We start from the raw sequence: 20,535 nt of genomic DNA, 5'->3' as shown, positions 1-20,535 counted from the left end.
ATTTATATTGCGCACCAACAAAATGCTTAATCACTAGCCCTTTCGGCAACGACCTACAAGCAGATTGCAGCTTCACCCGAAGTGACTATTGGAGGAAGCAGAACTAGGCTTCTACAGCCTTGAGGGATTGGGAGATGTGGTATTATTATGTTATCTTATTCTTATTACTTATAAATCACTTCGCCGCGTTAGATTAATGACTTACACATGCCATATAAACGATCACTATGCTAAAGTAAAATGTAACTGTAATAACTGCTACTCTACGACAAATAATAAGAAAATATACACATAAAAACACCAATTTATCATGGTTTACCCTAGTTTAGGGCTATGTCCACAAGAGTTGTTGCTTAATATAATAAATCTTTGAAAAACATACATTTCTTGGCCTATGCACTAAGCTGTAGGCTGTCTACGTAGTCAGTTGTAGACTCAGGATTCTATGCACTCAGCTGTAGAGCCTTGCCTTCTCTACCAAATTATAGATCACAATAATTTCCACATAACACTGATCTGGATCAATTCGATGATTGTCTTCTTGTTATTTTACCCTATATACTATTACATTGTAGGGTTACATCATCAAAATACCATGCTCCAAACACCAGGGACTCCCTAAAACAAGCAACTATGGTCCCAAAACCCTTGGTCCATTAGAAAATCGCACGCTTTTAAAAAAATAGGGGCTTCAACCAACCCCAAAGCCCTTACGACACCACACGGTATATTTAATTACTCAAAATGCACTCCACTATGCACTCTATTGCTTGCTCCACCCCACAAAATGCAGAGTCTTTGCCAAAATCTAGGCAAAGTTCGGTTGTGCCCAAAAGGCCCCCAACACTCACATGTGACTCGTCCCAAGTCATTCAGCTGATTTTCCTCTGAAGTAAAATGCAACTGTAATAATTGTTACTCTACAACAGATAATAAGAAAATATACACATCAAAACACCAATTTACCATGGTTCACCCCAGTGTAATGATACGTCCACAAGAACTGTTGCTTAATATAATAAATCTTTGAACAACAAACAGTTCTTGACCTGCACACTAAGTTGCAGGTTGTCTGCAAACTCAGTTGCAGATTCTGTCCTTTGCACACTTAGCTGTTGAGCCTCGCCTTCTCTACCAAATTACAGATCATAATAATTTTCCCATAACATTGATTTGGATCAATTCAATGATTCTCTTCTTGTTATTTTACCCTATATATACTATTACATTGTAGGGTTACATCATCAAAATACCATTATCCAAATACCATCGACTCCCTAAAGCAACCAACTATGGTCTCAAAACCATTGATCCCTTACAAAATCACGTGCTTTTACAAAAAGGAGGGGCTTCGACCTAACCTGAAGACCTTATGACACTGCGTGTTATACTTAATTCCTAAAAATGTGCTCTTCTTCTCCACTGCGCTCCGCCCCACAAAATGCAAAGTCTTTGCTAAAATCTAGGTCAAGTTGGGTTGCGCCCAATAAGAGGAACTTATAAAACCAATAATTAGATCATGCATAATAAGCACAAAATTTAAGCCCAAATCACAATTCTTATTAGTCCTTCAACAAGAATCAAGGGCTCTTATACAAGGGAGAATGTCCCTCGAGGAAATTACATATACAACAATTCCCTTGGATCTGATCCAGTAGATCAAGCCCTAGATCTATCCTTGATTTTGATCTCCTTTGCTTCTTTGTTCTCTTTCTTTGGACTTGGTATAAATAAGTATCTCACTCATAGAAATCTTGTACTATTTCTCATGCAAATAGCTTTCTTACTTGAGAGAAAATATCTCTCAATGTCTCGTGCCACAACATGTCTCAATTCTCTTGCCCATGCCATCTCGGACCTCCATAGGCCTTCTTAGCCCTCTCATCATACAAAATACCTCTCATCCCCCTCGACCTTTCACATGCCCTCTCAACACTTTACAAGCCCTCTCTTCCCTCTCGCCCTTCTGTAGGTCCTTGTTGATCCTTTTTTCTGGTTAAGAAAGGAAGTCAACCTCATAGGGATAAGAAATAAGCTCCTCTTCAGTTTTTGAGAGCTAGTCGTCATCTTTTCATCACACTCAAATTTCTAATATATGTATAAATAAAGAAATAATATACATTCAAATCATATTCATGTGAGTGGACTAGGAATTGTAACCAAAAAGTATTGCAAAAGTATAAATATAAAGAAAATATAACCAATCATATTTATTCCATTCAACATTCATGAGCTAAGCATTATTGAAGCAAGATAATAGATAAAGACAAAATAATAATGGTCCAGACATTCAGAGAGCTATAGAATAACTTGATTCATGGAAATAATAAAAGGCATAGGAAAGCATTAAAAAGATTTATATTGCTTTAAATAAGTCTTAGAATCACAAATGAATAGATTTCTTGAAAGGGATCTCTTTGCAAGAATAAAAAAAATTATAATTTTAAAGTCTTAGAAATTTTAGGCACCTAAAGCACTCTTCAAAATCTTGACACCTAATGTTGTAAAAGTAATTTCATTCACCCATAAGGGGACTAGTATTGGGCTCCAATGGACCAATAAATATTTAAGATTCCTAAAGAAAAAGAAATATCTACAGTTTGGGATAAGCTTAAATGATGTGAAGAAAGAATAAAGAAATTTGGATGAAAAAATAATGGGAAGAAAGAGGGGAAATGCTTCAAAGGATTTTTCTACTCACAAAAATGATGTCAAGGTACTTTATTTTGTGTTGAAGAAGATGCTCCATTATATGGCTTGAGAGATGTTGTTAATCTAACTATTTGAATTTTTTTGCAAACTAACTATATCTTTCAGTTATTTCTTTGGCCATTCTTAAATATATTCTATCATTTGAGGAACCGTTATGTCTTGCTTGACATGTAAGTCAAATATCTCCTTGTAAATACTCCAGATATATTCTTGCAATTGTGTTGTTGTAGCTAACTAGTTTTCATTATAATTTACAAATGTAACTAACCATTGTTTAATGCATCTTCTGATAAATTGGTCAGATTGTCTAATTTCTAACCCAATGAAGTTTTTATAATCTATATCTCTTCATGTAAAATATATTTAGAGATAAGCATAAAGTTTATAATCAAGTGAGGGCCATTAACGTCATCAACAACTTGAATGGCTTTGAAAAAGCCATTGCTTCGTTTACTATCAACATTTGTGCAATCAACAATAGCCTCCTCTAACATATTAAATATAGGAGACCAACTAGCTTTGATATGATTTAGTCTTTTATGCTCTAGGAGGCTATGTTGTGTCCTTTGGAACTCACTAAGTAAGATAATATTGTTCACAAAGGTTGGAAACTCATTATCAATGAAGTTTCAATCATTTTCTATATCCTTCTTAATATAATAAAGAAATGAACAAATTGTTTTCCCTAGATTCCTAAAATGGAGATCAATTTCCCATAGTTCTTTAATGATTTCCATTCTATATTTAATTTTGGTTGCAATGTAGAGCTTGATTCCTAGGATAGTAAATCTAAAGGTGCATCTTAATTGGGTATAGGGATGGCTTAAAAGGTTATAAGCTCTGGAACACAGAAACATGGAAGGTTGTGTACAATCGAGACGTGGTATTTAGAGAGGTGAAAGATGTTATTAAATGTGAATTCCTACCAAAGGAACTTGAGAAGATAGAGTTTGAACTAAAGGAGGAAGAATCAAACTCTACATTAGAACAGGAATCAGAAGATGAGGAGCCAAAAACTCCAGCAATGAGAATATCATTTAGAGAAAGAAGGCAGTGAGAAAGGTATAGTTCATCTACTTTCTATTCAAATTTTGTTTTATCTATTGCTGATGATGATCCCAGAACTATCACAGAGGTAGTAGATTCAGAGGATGGAAAAATCTAGAAAGAGGCCATGGTTGATGAAATGGGATCTTTGGACAAAAATGAGGCTTGGGATCTGGTGGAATTGCCCACTGGAAGGAAACCCATTGGAAGAAAATGGGCATTTAAGAAGAAGAAGAATGCAAGAGGCAAGGTGGAGAAATACAAAGCCCAGTTGGTAGAAAAAGGTTATTCCTAGGTGCCAGGAATTGAGTTTGGTGATATTTTTTCTCCTATTGCCAAGGTAGATTCTATTAGATTACTTTTATAAGTTGTTTTTGCTTTTGATTTTGAGGTAGAATAGTGGATGTTAAGACAACATTTCTTCATGGGGATCTGGAAGAACATATTTACATGAAGCAACCTGAAGGTTTTGCGGTGAAGGGTAAGAAATAACTGGTATGGGTTAAAATAGTCACCAAGGATGTGCTATGAGAAATTTGATACATATATTCGGGGACTTGGCTTCACAAAAAGAAAAGTAGATCACTATGTGTATTTTAAATTAATTGGTGTGAGTGTTATTTATTTGGTCTTGTATGTGGATGATATGTTGTTGATTGGAAACGAAAAATAAATTATCCAAGATTTGAAGACCCAATTGTCCTCCAAATTCGACATGAAGGATCTTGGCGTTGTAAACTCTATTTTGGGAATGGAAATTAATTGAGATCAGGGAAAAATGAAGCTCTGGTTAAAATAAAGGAAGTATGTCAAGCCAATATTACAGAGGTTTAATATGTAAGATAGTAAACCGATGAAGGTTCCTACTCCTGTAGGTGTAAATTTATCTACTAAACAATGTCCCCAGACACAAAAAGAGGAAGAGAACATGTCTCATGCTCCATATGCAAGTGCAATTGGTAGCCTGATGTATGCAATGGTTTGTACTAGATTGGGCATTGCACATGGAGTTGGAGTATTGAGCAGGTTTATGTCAAAAGTAGGGAAGAAGCATTGGACAACAGTGAAGATGGTTTTCAAGTATTTGCGTGGCACCAGTGATTATGATCAGTGCTACCAAGGAAGACCAGGATTGGACAGAGTTATGTACATCCATAGCTTTGTTGATGCAGACTGGGCTAGAGATCTGGATTAAAGAAGATCTACAAGTGGGTATGTGTTTAAACTTTTTGGAGGTCCAGTTAGTTGGATGAGAAAGAGAGAGTTTTTAGTGGAACTTTCAACTACAAAGGCAGAATACATGGAAGCCACTCATGCAAGCAAGGAAGCAGTTTGGTTGTAGAGATTTTGTTCAAGTATGGGGTTAGTACAACGAGTAAGGATAGACTGTGACAGGAAAAGTGAAATTTTCGTGGCAAAGAACCCTTGTTATCATTCAAAGACAAAGCATATTGATGTTCAGTATCACTTTGTGATGGATATGGTTGAGGACAAAAAGATGTTGTTGGTAAAGTTGGACACTTTGAATAATGTTGTAGATGCATTGACAAAGTCTGTGAGCACTGAGAAGCTTTGTTTGTGTAGAGAAACAATGGGTGTTATAGAATTTGACCAATGACTAATCTCTCATGTGACCCCCTATGTGGAAAATAAAACAACAAGTGGGAGAATATTGGGTGTGTGTTATATCTTTCCATGACTAGTCGCACACACGAGGGGGTTGGGGGGGGGGGAGGTTTCATGGGAGTAGTAGCCCCCCTGTACGGGGTCTGGGATAGCGCCTCAAGAAATTTTATTTGGACCTTATATTAGTTGGGCGAATCTACCTAGGGTTTTGTGCATGGGCTTTGCACACATTTTTTGGCATGATGGTTTTCTACCCATGGTATTTGGTAGATCCGGTTAAGGGAACTATGGTAATGTTCTAATCCAGGGTTAATGGATTGGAGTTTATGAATGCTTCAGCATGTATATATAGGTATTGTAACATTGAAAGGACCATAATGAAAAAACAATTTGGTAGTCTCGGTTTTGGGATCCAGGGGAAAGTCTCTGTGTATATATATTTTATGTTTCATGTTCACGCCATTGTTTATTTTATGTTTTTCAGAATTATTATGAAGGTAATTTTTGTACAGGGTTAAAAACTAAATTTACATGAAAATACTGACGTATAAGTAATGTGGACGAGACCAGGTCCGTATGAAAAAAGAACAAAGACAATACTCTTCATGAAAATAGTAAACTGAAATCATTGTTCAACAACCTTGACAATGCTTATTTTGGAACAATTAATACTCCGAAATATGAGGGTATATAAAGAGTTTAAGTTTATGACTTACTATTATCAAATATATGCAAACATAAATTGAAACCATACCTACATAAATCTTAATTAAACTAATTTTGTATAGCAAATTTTCATATAAAATCTGGACAACAACATATTATTAAAGAAGCTCACAACAGATGTAGTGAGATAACCTAAATAAACACATCAGCGAACATAAACTTCTACCACAACTTCTATTCATTTTGCATGATGATGTTTTCTTAAAAATAACACAAGTGCATGCACAAAAATATGTGTAGGACAATAATATATCACAAAAATAAGCATGACACCAAACCGAGGGTGGTTAAGTGCAAATGATTGAAATGAGAAAAATTCTACTTGCTTTTAGCCGCTACAACATTGGTGACACACTGGTAGAACTCCAACTCTTTGTATGGACCTTGTCTCGTGCAAAACGAGTCTAGCTCTTCTTGAAGTATTAATCGATTCTTCGATGTATCCCCTACCATTCTCTTTATTGGCAGTACACATACCAAGCCAAGTCAACTAAGTTGTTTCTCTTGGGTATGAGGGGTATATTCATGCACAAGTAATATAGACTATCTGTTAAAATTGGAAACTAGCACCAAACTCCATGTGGGTCATTTTATTTGTGGAATTTGATATTTTTCTTGGGTTCCTCTCTCCTAGAGGTGTAGGATTGATTTAAAGATCATCCAATTTCGATGTCTATTTACGGAGATATGAATTTATTTGTGTTATTTGACAATTTGTCAAGGCTGACCAGCAAGAAAATAACCCCACCTCAACCTCAACGTTTCATTATAAGTAGAGGTGTCCTCTAGTCATTTGTGACACACATCTCTTGTGATCTCTCTCCACTCGTTTAGGTTTGGTGGAAAGAGAGGTATAGAGGGAGAGCCCTAGCCGCAGTCCTAAAGGAAGGATACCTAGCTGCAGGTGAAGAGGAGACTAAGGGAGAAGCCCTAGCCACATTCCTAAAGGAAGGAGACCTAGTCGCAGGTGAAGAAGAGACTAAGGGAGAAGCCCTAGCCATAGTCCTAAAGGAAGGAGATCTAACCATGCCCTAGCTGTAGTCATAAAGAAGTCATAGCCGCAGTCTTGAAGGTTCCCTAGTGCCCTAGACGTGGGCCTAATCCACAACAAAAGGAGGCCTAATCAGTAGTGAATAACAAGCCCTAATCTGTTGTTCAAGAAGGCTCCTATCCGTAGCTAGTTGCAGTCAAAGGGAGGCTTCTATGCGCACTCAAAGGAGGCTCTAATCCACTGTCAAGAAGAAGGCTCCCACTCACTATCAAGAGGAGCACTAACCCGCAGTCAAGGAAATTCCAAGCCATAGTCAAGGAAGGCCTAAAGACATAGACAGGATGGCCCTAGCCGCAGTCAAAGGGAGACCCTAGCTGCTACAATAAGGATCCATATGACAGCAAGAGAGAAGCCTTAAAAGAACTGTCTTTTTCTATAGGTACAATGTGTGAAAGAGAGGTTGTTTTGAGTGTTATTCTTAGAGGGAGAAAATCCAAAATTTGAATCATAGAGTCACAGTAAGAAGAGTTGTGTAGCATGGGTGAAATGGGGTTTTTATAAAGCTATTCTAGGAAGACTGATGGGTTGAGAGAAGGTTGTGTATATTTCTAGAAGTCAGAGGATAGAGGGAGTTGTTTAAGGGCTCATAGAGGATGGAACAGACCTCCTAAAAGGTTGCCTTAGGCCTGTTTTAAGGGTTGTATGATGCCACTGTAATGAGAGGTGGGCAGAGCCATTGTTAAGGGCTAGAAGTAATGCGTTGAGGATCAGTCAGCTAGCAAGGAGTAGCGTGGTGGTGTAATCACCTTGGAGAACCATAGCTCTAGAAATAAGTTAAAGAATCAGGATTGATAAGTATGCCCTCACCAGTATTCAGAACTGTGGTCCTTGGTGCCAGAATTGCAACTTCATTGTGACACTTTCACAGTGAATATTTTTGATGTCATATCTCCTATTTTGACAAGTCAAGTATTGACTTCAAATCATTGTACTCTATCTCTTTGTCTCTATTGAACTATTGAAGACTAAAGAAGATTTGATCAAGGTTTCCCCACATTGGGGTTTGTCCCTGGCTGGTGCCACATCTTGTGTCCTCTTGTCTTGGCTTGTATTCTACTATTTATGTTTATGTTCTATCTGCATTTTACTATCATGCTAATGTTATTGCTAATCTGGATATTGATATTGGGCAAATAAGAAAAATTGAAGTAAATTGCTCTTAAGAATAGAACATACCAAAAATTAACATGGTATCAGAGCTAAGGTGAAGACAAAGCCCAAGCAAGAGTGAAATAGGAACCACCGAAGATAGTTGGAAAGGACAAAAGGCTCAATGGGTTCCTCATCCCACTTCTTGGTTGAATACAAGCTCCATGAAAAGTATGACTATCACGGATGGAAGATGTCTCTTGATCTGACATTGGAAGAAAAAGAAGTGTTGGATTATGTGAAGGGTAAAATCCCTGAGCCTCCATCAAATGCACCGGTTGCTACAAACAACAAGTACACCAAGGGAGAAGTCAAGGCGAAGAAGATTATCAGAGATTCCATTGACAAGCATCTGGTGGCCTACATCTCCGATCTAAACACCTCCAAGGAGATCTACGATAGATTGCTAAGCATGTTCAAGGTTAGTGATGCAAATAAAATTGTATTCCTAAAAAATAAGTTGAAGGATATTAAGAAGGGAAAGGACGAGGATACTCAATGCTACTTCTTAAGGATAATCGAGATCAAGAATGATCTTCTATCGATTGGAGAAATCATATCTGATAGAGAAATTACTATCACTACCCTTGGAGGAAACCCTCCCGAGTGGTATATATTTAGAACCACTATTCTCAATAATGATCCGGATTTAAGCAGGAACACAATAGATTACAAAGATAACCATAAATACAGAGATGCGATAACCATAAAAACAGAGATGTAGCGGAAATAATACTTCATTTCATTAATGGAGAATACTGAAATATGCTTACAAATAGAAATAACCCAGCTAGGGCGATGGTAGCTTATCTCTGAGAAGAGATGTGTCGGCTACATGCCTCTGAACTGTTTCGAACTGTGTTACAATGAGGCTCGAGGGCATATTTATTGTTGAGAAACAATGGAAAACCCTTCACATTCCAAAACCTAACCCTAGAAGATGAAATGCCAAATTGTGGGCCCCGTTTTTGGGTAAGTCGGTACATCAACTTCCCGGGGTCGCGAATTGGTCGTACTATCTCCGTTTGACGTGCATGATAGCCCGTTGGAAAGATCTCTCCGAGGACTACGACGGGAAAGGCTATTTTTATTAGAAAAATCGCTGGCGGTAGATTTCCCAAAAAACGTCGTTTAGGGCCTCAAAATGGCTCCGGAAGTTTAGGACCCGAAAAACTGCTAAAAATAGTAAACTGTGCTATAATTAAGGAAACAGAAAAACTAAAAGAGACAGTTGTGGGGGTCCAAATGGGATAGGTGGGTGGCCACCAACATCCACCTGGATCATTCCTCCCCCCTTAGGCAGCAATGGTCCCCATTGCGTTGAGTTCCTCCCTGAGATGAGGAAGCTTCTACTGAGCTGGGTCTCTGGTGAGTTGTTCTGCCATCTCTGATGTGTCCGGAAATGGTGGGGAGCATGGTCGGCGACGGTCCACAATGAACACTCAGTGCAAGCGAAGGAATGGAGGAATGCTGTGCTTCAAAGAATTGTTTCTCGTAGCCTTGTTACTGGTGTAAGGACCATGTCGAAGTGGTCTGAGTTTCTAATGGGTTCTGGTAGGGTGCTCCCTCTGCAAATGTAACCAAACTTTGTCGCCCACCTGAAACTTGTGTGGTACCCCTCCGGGTAAGGAGAAGATGTTCCTGTGTTCTGTCACGACTGTATCCCTCTGTTGCTGCTGCTGTGTGGAGGAACCCTTCGTGGGGTTCATGGATGTAGCAACGATCTTCCCCTTACTTTGGGAGCGAACCAGACAGAAAATAAATTTCCTAGTCTGTGAGATGAGCTTGCTGCCTTTCTTAGCAGCGATCAAAGAGGTGGCGGTAGGTGGGGCTACCTCCGGTATCCTGTATAATTAATTATCCAAAGAAATGGTGACAGCGCGAGGCCTTGACTCATACACAGCATGTCGCCTCCACAAGTATGGCTGGCCTAATGGTACATCACAAACATCCAGAGGTGTAACATCACACAATACCTCATCTGTGAAGGGCTTGATGCTATAGGGAAGGCGGCACTGCTGGCGAACTTTTGAGATCTCGTCCTTCGTGAAGCCAACCGATACTGTACAGCTGTGGGTATGGTGTAGTTGGTAGGCCCAACCGCTTCACGACCTCTGCTGAAATGAGGTTCTTTTGGCTACCACTGTCGACAATGAATTGTAGCTGCGAACCCTTCACCCACATCTGTGAGTGGAAAAGACGTTCCCCCTCCTCTGGATCTTCGGGCTCATTTTTCTGGATCTTGGCAGTAGCAACAGTGGCGCTGGGATCTGCATCAATGATCTGCTTCCCTTTGTCATTCCCCTTGTCGGGTTCTGACTCAGAGTCGGAACATGCATCTGATTCGGAAGCCTTCAACTCGGCCACCAGCGACTGCTTGGTTCGACACTCACTTGTGTTATGAGTGGGATTCTTGTGGAACTCACACCACTTTCCTGTGTCCTTCTTCGGCTTCGTGGTGTTGTTCTTTTCTTGCGGCTTCGACGGGTTGTCTTGGGTCACCCCGCCTTGGCTTTGTCCTTTGGGCTTTGGATTTGCAGATCCAAAGTCTCGCTTCTTCTGTTTGAACTTTTGCTCGATTTTGACAGCGTATCAGTATGCTGTGCCGAGTGAGGAGATGTTCAAGAACTCCATCTCTTCCTGGATGTATCTGTGTAGGCAGCCGCGGTATTTGAGTACCAGATGCAGCTCAGAATCTTTGATACCCAATTGTGTGCGAAGGGTATGAAAAATGTTTGTGAACTCCGGTACATCTTGGTCTCGTCCCTGCCGCAGTGTGGTCCATTTGATATATTTGTCCTCATAGCTTTTGACAGGGTAGTACTGCTCCTTGATGGCATCCCGGAAGTCATTCCAAGTGGGGGTGGCTGAAAACAGTGAGCCTGTACTTTCATCCTTCTGCTCGCAGTATGTTTCCCACCAGTCCTTGACGTGGGGGCTGCTTTGAGAAGAGCGAAAACAATCTTTTCCCGACTTGAAAATTCATGAACAGAAAAATACCCATCTAGCAGATTTAGCCATTTATCTACGGCACCTGCGTCTATTTGACCCTCGAAGATGGGGATTTCAAAATTAACTTGTACCTTAAACGGTGTGGTGTTTCCAGAGTAGCTGTTGGAAGCCAATGCGTCGCCTCTGGGTAGCCGCTGAAGGATCTGCGCAAAGCTATCCATCATCGCGTTCCTTTGCCGCTCGAGGGCTTCTTCGAGCAAGATTCTGATAGGATCTCCTGCCCCCTCGTCTTTCTTCTCATCCGCCATGGGAGGTCGTCGAGATTTGCGAGGCTGGTCCTGCAATGGTTCGACCAATTCAAGCCCTAACTCCTTATATCCCGACCTCGTTGGGGACATGCAAAGAAAAACAGAGAAAAAGCAGACCGCTCTGATACCACTGATCCGGATTTAAGCAGGAACACAATAGATTACAAAGATAACCATAAATACAGAGATGCGATAACCATAAAGACAGAGATGTGGCAGAAATAATACTTCATTTCATTAATGGAGAATACTGAAATATGCTTACAAATAGAAATAACCCAGCTAGGGCGATGGTAGCTTATCTCTGAGAAGAGATGTGTCGGCTACATGCCTCTGAACTGTTTCGAACTATGTTACAATGAGGCTCGAGGGCCTATTTATTGTTGAGAAACAATGGAAAACCCTTCACATTCCAAAACCTAACCCTAGAAGATGAAACGCCAAATTGTGGGCCTCGTTTTTGGGTAAGTTGGTACATCAACTTCCCGGGGTCGCGAATTGGTCGTACTATCTCCGTTTGACGTGCATGATAGCCCGTTGGAAAGATCTCTCCGAGGACTATGACGAGAAAGGTGATTTTTATCAAAAAAATCGCTGGCGGTAGATTTCCCAAAAAACGTCGTTTAGGGCTTCAAAATGGCTCCGGAAGTTTAGGACCCGAAAAACTGCTAAAAATAGTAAACTGTGCTATAATTAAGGAAACAGAAAAACTGAAAGAGACAGTTGTGGGGGTCCAAATGGGATAGGTGGGTGGCCACCAACATCCACCTGGATCAAATAATGACCAAATTTCGAGATTTGAAGAATTGATGTCAATATGCATTTGGTAAGAAACAAGAATGGTGGAACAAGAAATTCCTTCTAATAAATGCAACCCCACTTCTTTCTCCGCTCATGCCAAAAGGAGAAATAATGTAGGGTCTAAAGGTCATTTTAATGGAAAGCCTGGAACTAAGGGAGGAAGGAAAGGTAGATGATTTTCTTGCAATAAGTTTTGCCACTATGCAAGGGAGTGTCCAAATAGAAGGGACCCATCACATGATGATGATAACAATCATTCCAAGGGCTACTTCAACAACAATGATCGAAGGAATGGCAGGTACAATGGCAAAGGAAAATGGAAAGCAGGACATCAAGGAAATGGTCGACCCTCCAAGAAAGCAAGGAACTCCATGTATGAAGAATCAAATGTTGTTTTTGATAAGAAAAATGAGTATTATCTTATATCGTCCCTCTCCACTACCTCTCCTCCAGACACTTTGGTAAATTGGCTTATTGATAGTGGTGCTTCAAGGCACTTCAACGGATACAAGGAATCTCTCTCTAATATGATAGAGAAGGAAACAAACTTGGAGATTATTCTTCGAGACGATGCCACTCATCTTGTAAAGGGTGTAGGGAATGTTACTCTTCAATTGAATTAGGGTAACACTATTCATTTACAAGAAGTTATATATGTACCTGATCTCAAAAAGAACCTAGTGTCCATTTCGGCAATGGAAGATAAAGGTTACAAGGTGGCATTCATCGATGGAAAGGTACATGTTTGGAAAAGGAATTTTAAAGATGATTTTACTCTTGGGTTCAAGATTGGCACTTTGTATCAAGTTGCAGGAAGCCCATTGGGGACCATGTCTTGTGATACATCTCCTCAATCTGAACTAAGGCACCAGAGGTTTTCCCATCTTCATGTGAGATATATGGTGACAGGGATGCCCGAGTTCAAAGAAGAGCGTGAAGGTATATGTCTGGGATGTACCGAGGGAAATATTACAAGTAATAGCAAGACGATAGATGTGGAACAACTTGAGGGGATTGAGGTTCATGATCAGGAATCTCATATAATCAGGATGAAGAAATCTCTCTATAGTTTGAGGCAAACACCCCAGACTTGGTATGAGAGGATCAATAGTGATCTGATGAAGTTGGGATTCACTAGGAGTGAAGCCGATCTAAACCTCTACTTTAAGGTTGAAGATGATAGATCTGTCATACTGGTGCTTTATATGGATGACCTCTTTCTGACAGGTGCTGTTATGAAACCAGCTCACAAAAAGATAGAAAATATAGATCAATGCCTTAGAAATAAGCCTCTTCGAGGGGGAAACCTCCTTTACATTACACAAATGAATAATTCTTGGATGATACAATTGAAAAGACCTCCTTTCTATATATAGGAGTCTAAGGGGTCATAATATAATTAGAGTCGACATAACAATAATAATGTAAGGGCACAATAATAACAATAGTGGTCTTCTATGGGGCACAATAATAACAATATGGGGACAACATGGTTGCAATAATATAATAAGGGGTTGTACTAATAACAATAAGGGGTTACACTAGTAGTATAGGGACCTAACATGCCCCTCTCCTTCAAAAAGTGTTGTCCTCAACGCTTGAGTAGTTCTTGATGCTTCTGTATAAATTCTTGTCCTCCCATGTAGAATCTTCAGTGGGTAAGTTCTTCCACTTGATGAGATACTCTGAAATTGATATATTTCATAGCTTTTGATTTCTCGGTTCTATGAATACTTCAGGTTCCAATATGATTTTTCCTTCCTTGTATAGTTCTTGCAATACTGTTTGAAATGGGATCTTTTGCAACTTTTGAATGAGTTCCCACTCCTTTGGGCATATGGATATATGTAAGGCTTCATGTTTGGAGGAACACTTCATGGAATCAAATGAATAGCATGATCATGATCATGAATAGGTGGGAGGCCTTTGGGAGTCTCAAATACCTTGGAATGATTGTCCAAAACGTTTTGGAGATCTGGAGAAATACATGATTTCGATGTGGGATCCTCTAGTGAACATAATTGTGAAATTACACCCCATTGTTCTTTATTTAGAAGCTTTTTCATGTTGTTAGAGTTGATTATCTTTCCAAGTTTTCCTTCGATACCCCTCAATTCAACTTCCTTTCCTTCCCAAAAAAATTTCAAGAAAAGTTCTTGAAAATTAAAAGCTATCATACCCAAAGATTGTAGCCATTGGACTCCTAGTAAAACATCAACACCACCCATTGGAATGGAAAGCATTGGGCTATTCAATACATATTCTCCCATGGATAGCTTGATATTATGGCACTTTCCAGAGAAATTTATGGTTCCTCCACTTGCAACCATCACTTGACACTCCGGTGCTGGATATAGGAAGCAATTCAATTCCTTGGCTATCTTACAATCAATAAAATTATGGGTACTGCCCGAATCAATCAACACTCTTAACTTTTTCTTATTTATATGTCCTTCTATCTTGATAGTTTGAGTGGTAATTTCTTCCAATGCATTACAAGATATGGTCGGATTGATTTCTTGAGACTCGATGTGATCTTTCAATTCTTGAACATTTTTCTTCTTGATATGTCCTCCTATATTGATAGTTTGAGGAGTGGTAATTGTTGGAAATAATACTGAGAGGGGGGGGGGGTGAATCAGTATTATCAAATCAATTATTTTTCATTTCACAATCAGATTTGTATACGCTACTTCAGTTATGGGAAACTGCATATATATGCTACTGTGTCTAAGGCAACCAGCGTATATCAGTAAACTTATGATTCATTAAATGTTGATCTTTAATCAGTGCATTAGAACTTCATTAACCATAAGAACAGTAAACAGGTGCAGTAAAACAGAACAGATCATCACACACATGGACACAAGATATAAGGTGGAAACCCATTGTGGATGAAAACCACCTGCTGCAATTCATCTCTATCTTCTTTAAATAAGAAATTTCTTTTTACAATATTTCTATACTGGTGCAGTCTTATACCAGTACGTAGGCTTCTACCTACAGAAGGCTACAACCTTCTCTCGTTCTCCAGCTTCTCCTGGAAGGGAGCTACAACCCCCTTAGCTCTTGTACTAGCTGATGTACTAGTACGTAGGTGCTGACCTACAGAAGGCTACAACCTTCTCTTTTCTTCCAAGGACCACGTTTCATAAATTTTCAGACTGGATCCGTCAATAACATCAATCAAACATCAGATCTATATGCATCAATCAATCTCCTTGCACCAACTAAAACTGAATCAAACAATCACTTCTCTGAATGTTGTAACCAAAATACAATAACAGTAACCAGACAACAATCCTGAACCCAGAATACTACATCAATAAATAGAAGTAGCTAAAGCATATTTTATGAGATGTACGCTACTTGAAGATGAAGAACCTGTGTGCATACGCTTCTGTATTAAGGCAAACCATCGTATACGCCTGAACCAGTGTGTATACGGACCTCTGTTGTGCCGAACCTCCATACAGATCTATAAAAGATAATTTTCCCTTTTCAAATATTCAGACATCAGTTATACCCAGATTATTAGATTTATAGATCAAGTCACACGCCAAATATAATAGATCAAAATCACACAAAGATACTAAAATTCAAGCCTTAATATCTTGACCCATCAATAAAACTTATCCTTCTTCTAGCACTTAGGTTCCTCCTTGGTTCAGATCCAGCTATGCACCATAACCCAATCACCAGTATTCTAGATCTTGCTTCTTCATTAAATATTCAATGCTTGAGTGAATGCACTTGCATAATGATCTCCTTTCCCTTTTAAAGTCTTAGGCCTTACTCAATACCATGGTCCAAAACCATAGAGAATCAATACCATGGACCCAATACCTGGGTTTAACATTTCGGATGAGATACCATGGTCCAAAACCATAGGTTCAAATACCAAGGACTAAATACCATGGACCAAAAAATAAGTTATCCCACATGTACGCGCTTTTCCTTACATGAAAGTGCGTGCATATGCATACACGAGTTTTCATCAGCAATCCCATGTGTATACACGATATGGTTAAGAGGAACCTGTGTATATCTCTTTTTCTTTCATTCTGAGCGCCTGAACTGAGATCTGCCATCTAAGTGAGTTGCCATCAAGGACAACACCTGTGTCATAGTGCCAAACCTGAGTCATAATGCCAACAATCTCCCCCTTTCGACTTGATGGCAACCCCAAGTTACTCAAAGTCATTCTCCCCCTTTGACATCAAGGGCAAAGGGTTATGCTCCCCCTGAATACATGCCGAAATCTCTGCTTTCCTGTGCTGTCCATGCTCCCCCAACTGTAGGCAAGGTCAAAAAGATGTTCTACAAGAAAGAACATGACTCTATACATTATAAATGACCTTCCTATCACCAAAGACTCATACATACATCCATCTCCCAACCAAGTGGGGATATACCAATATTGACTCATCCACCCAACCAAGTGGGGATACACCAAAAGTTTACACATGATAAAACAAGAACATTACATCATCCATCCTAGGCATAGTGGGGAAACCAAAATAGGTCGTTACATGACCTTGATAATAAAAGAAATACATGACATAGAGACGAAATATCTACAACAAGACTATGATAGTCATCAACAACTATCATCAGCAGCATCTGTCAATCATCGTTCAGACCAGCAACCATGTTCTCCCTCAACACCTATTCCACCTGAAACCAAAAAAAACTGTGAAATTGAATCAAGATCTTCTAAGATAATGCCAACAATGCATTATTAGAAGTATATGCTCCCCCTGAACCTGTGCCAGAGGGTCTCTGTCAGACCCATATCAGACTCTTTTCATCCTGAGTCTGGCCCACTGATTTCCTTCAAACCAACATATACGCGATTGTATCCATAGAAATCGGTCTATGTATGCGGATGCTCCTCATGAAACTCGCGTACAACCACTTTTCTCTGAAACAGATAAGTTTCAACAACAAGATGATGCATCAACTACTCCTAGCTTCTGCCTGAGGTATTCAAATGTCTCCTTGGGCAGTGGTTTGGTGAGTATATCAGCGACCTGTTCCTTAGAGGGAACATACTCCAATTTGACCTTTTGTTCAAGCACTTATTCCTGGAGAAAATGATATTTGATAGGTATGTGCTTGGTCTTTGAATACATGACTGGATTCATTGAAATATTGATTGCACTTGTATTATCACATAAAATGGAGATAGGTGGAGTACAAGTGATTTGAAAATCTTGCAAAGTTTGCATCATCCAAAGGAGTTGTGTGCAGCAAGATGCAGCAACCATATATTCCGCTTCAGCTGTAGTGTTTCTTGCTGATCCAAGATACTAATCTGGAACCCATAAAGAATGCACCACCACTAGTGCTTTTTTCTGTCATCCACACTTCTTGCCCAATCTGCATCTGTATATGCATGAAGTGTGAGATCTATATCTCTAGGATACGATAAGCCATAGTTTTTTGTTCCTTGAAGATATTTGAAAATCCTTTTAACTGCCTGAAGGTGTGCTTCTTTTGGATTTGCTTGGAATCTTCCAACTATTCCCACTGCATTCATGATGTTTGGTCGGGTACTTGTCAGATAGAGTAGACTACCAATCAAGGATCTATAGTTTGGTTGATGTACTGTTGTTGAATCCTCATTTGCACTGAAGCTGCATCTTGTTACCATAGGGGTACATACTGGTTTCGAATCTTCCATACCACATTTCTTCAAGATCTGCTTGAGGTACTTGGTTTGTGATAAAAAGATACCGTCTTTATTTTGTTGGACTTGTAAACCAAGAAAATATGTCAGCTAACCAAGCAAGGACATTTCAAATTCTTTCTGCATCACCAAAGCAAACTTTTGACTCATGGCTTCTTCGTTGCTACCAAAGATGATATCATCAACATACACAACAAGTATTAGCAATTTATCATTATCAATTTTTATTTATAGATTGCTATCTGATGATCCTTTTGTAAAACCTTGTTGATGGAGGTATTTGTCTAGACGATAATACTAAGCCCTTGGAGCCTATTTAAGACCATAGAGTGCCTTCTTAAGTCTGCATATAAGTTTTGGATCATTTTCAAGGATGAATCCATCTGTTTGCTCAATATACACTTCTTCTAAGTCTCCATTTAAAAAGGCAAATTTCACATCCATTTTAAATAATTTGAACTTCTGAAAGCTAGAAAGAGCAAGGAACATTATTATGGCCTCAAGTCTAGCAACCGGTGCAAAAGTTTCTTCAAAGTCTATACCTTCTTGTTGAGCATACCCTTTACAAACAAGTCTGGCCTTGTTTCTAATAACATCTCCATTTTCATTCAGCTTGTTTTTGAATATCCATTTTGTCCCTATGACATTCTTATCATTTGTTCTAGGAACCAACTCCCAAGTATTATTCTTTTCAGTCTGCTCAAGTTCTTCATTCATGGCCTTAACCTAGCATTCATCTTTGCATGCTTCACTTACATTTCGTGGTTCAGTGGAGGAAAGCAATGCTAGATAGCTTGAAGCTTCTGAGATAGTTCTTGTTTGTACACCTGCCTCTTTCTGCCCCAAAATTTGAGTTTCTGGATGATTCTTCTGAACGTACCTGGAAGGAGTCTTTTCTTCTATCCTTATCTGTTCTTCTAGTGCCTCATGGGTTTCTTCTTCATCATAAGTCTGATTTGATGTTGAAGGATAGTCCTCATCATCTTCGAAATCTTCGATTTCTACCTGCCTAGGAATGTTTCCTTATTCATCAACCACTACATCAATAATTTCAATAATTTTTCCAAGTCTTTTATTGTAACACTTATATCCTTTGTTGTGGGGAGAGTAACCAAGGAGAATGCCTTCATCTACTCTAGATTCAAACTTCCCAAGGTTTTCATCAATCCTTTTGATGTAACATTTGCTTCCAAAAATTTTGAATTATTTTACCGTGGGATTCTTACCATACCAAAGTTCATGAGGAGTTTGAGTGTTGTTCACCCGGACATTTGTCTTGTTGAGAATAGTAACTGCAGCAAATGCAGCTTCACCCCAGAAGGTTGCGGGAGTTCCAGACTCATCAAGCATAGCACGAGCCATTTGTTGAACCGTTCTGTTCATCCTTTCCACTACTCCATTTTGCTGAGGAGTCCTTGCAGTAGAGAATTCCCTTCTTATTCCATGTTCTTCACAAAAATCGAAAAATTCATCCGAGGTAAATTCCCCTCCTCGATCAAACCTGAGGCATTTGATTCTGTGATCTGATTCGTTTTCAACCAAGGCTTTGAATGCTTTGAACTTTTTGAAAGCTTTGTCTTTATGCTTCAAAAGTCCTATCCAACACATCCTGGAAAAGTCGTCAATGAACAATATGAAGCATTCTTCTCCTCGAGGTAACCTTTTGCTAGATGGACCACATACATCAGTATGGACAAGTTCAAGTGGCATACTAGCTGATCCTTACTTCTTAGGGAAATTAGTTCTAGTTTTCTTGCCAAACTAACATGATTTGCATATTGTATTATCTGGAATTCTGATGTCATGGAGATCACGAACCGCTTGATATTTGCATGCTTTCCTTATCTGAGAGACGCTTAGATGCCCCAATCTTCTGTGTCATAGCCAGTGTTCATAATTCTTGCTTAGATAGCTTTGTTGTTGTCCTCCCTTGAGTATGTATAAATTATTTCGAGTTCTTATGCCTTTGATCACTGTTTCTCCTATATCAAGCTCACGAACAATACATCCATTTGATCGAAATATTACCTCATTTCCTTGATCACACATTTGACTGACACTCAATAGATTATGCTTTAAGCCATCAACATACATAACATTTCTAGCTTTGACCTTTTCTTTCAAAAGAACAGAACCTTTACCTTTTATGAGTGCAGGGGTGTCATTTCCAAATGAGACCTTCCTTTCCTTTTCTAAGGCACTATATGACTGAAGTTTTTCTTTATCACCTGTCATATGTTTCGAGCATCCACTATTGATGTACCACTGATTTTCCTGTCCTTCCGCATATAAGGCTATACCACATCTTTCTGGTTGCGGTTCTTTCTTTATCCATGTTTTGGGACTCAACGAAGCATGCTCCTTCTGAGTTGTTTGCCAAAGCGTACTCCTGCGTTCAGAATCTTCATGATTGAAGTTGTTACAAATAGAACATTCTACTTCATTTTCAAGAGCAGAAAAGTTATTGTAGG

This window comes from Pinus tabuliformis, chromosome 2_2 (genome assembly GCF_031772625.1).
Source record: "Pinus tabuliformis cultivar Carrire ecotype Pingquan chromosome 2_2, CPIR1, whole genome shotgun sequence".
NCBI classification, from domain to species: Eukaryota; Viridiplantae; Streptophyta; class Pinopsida; order Pinales; family Pinaceae; genus Pinus; species Pinus tabuliformis.
This window is presented reverse-complemented; position numbering follows the sequence as displayed.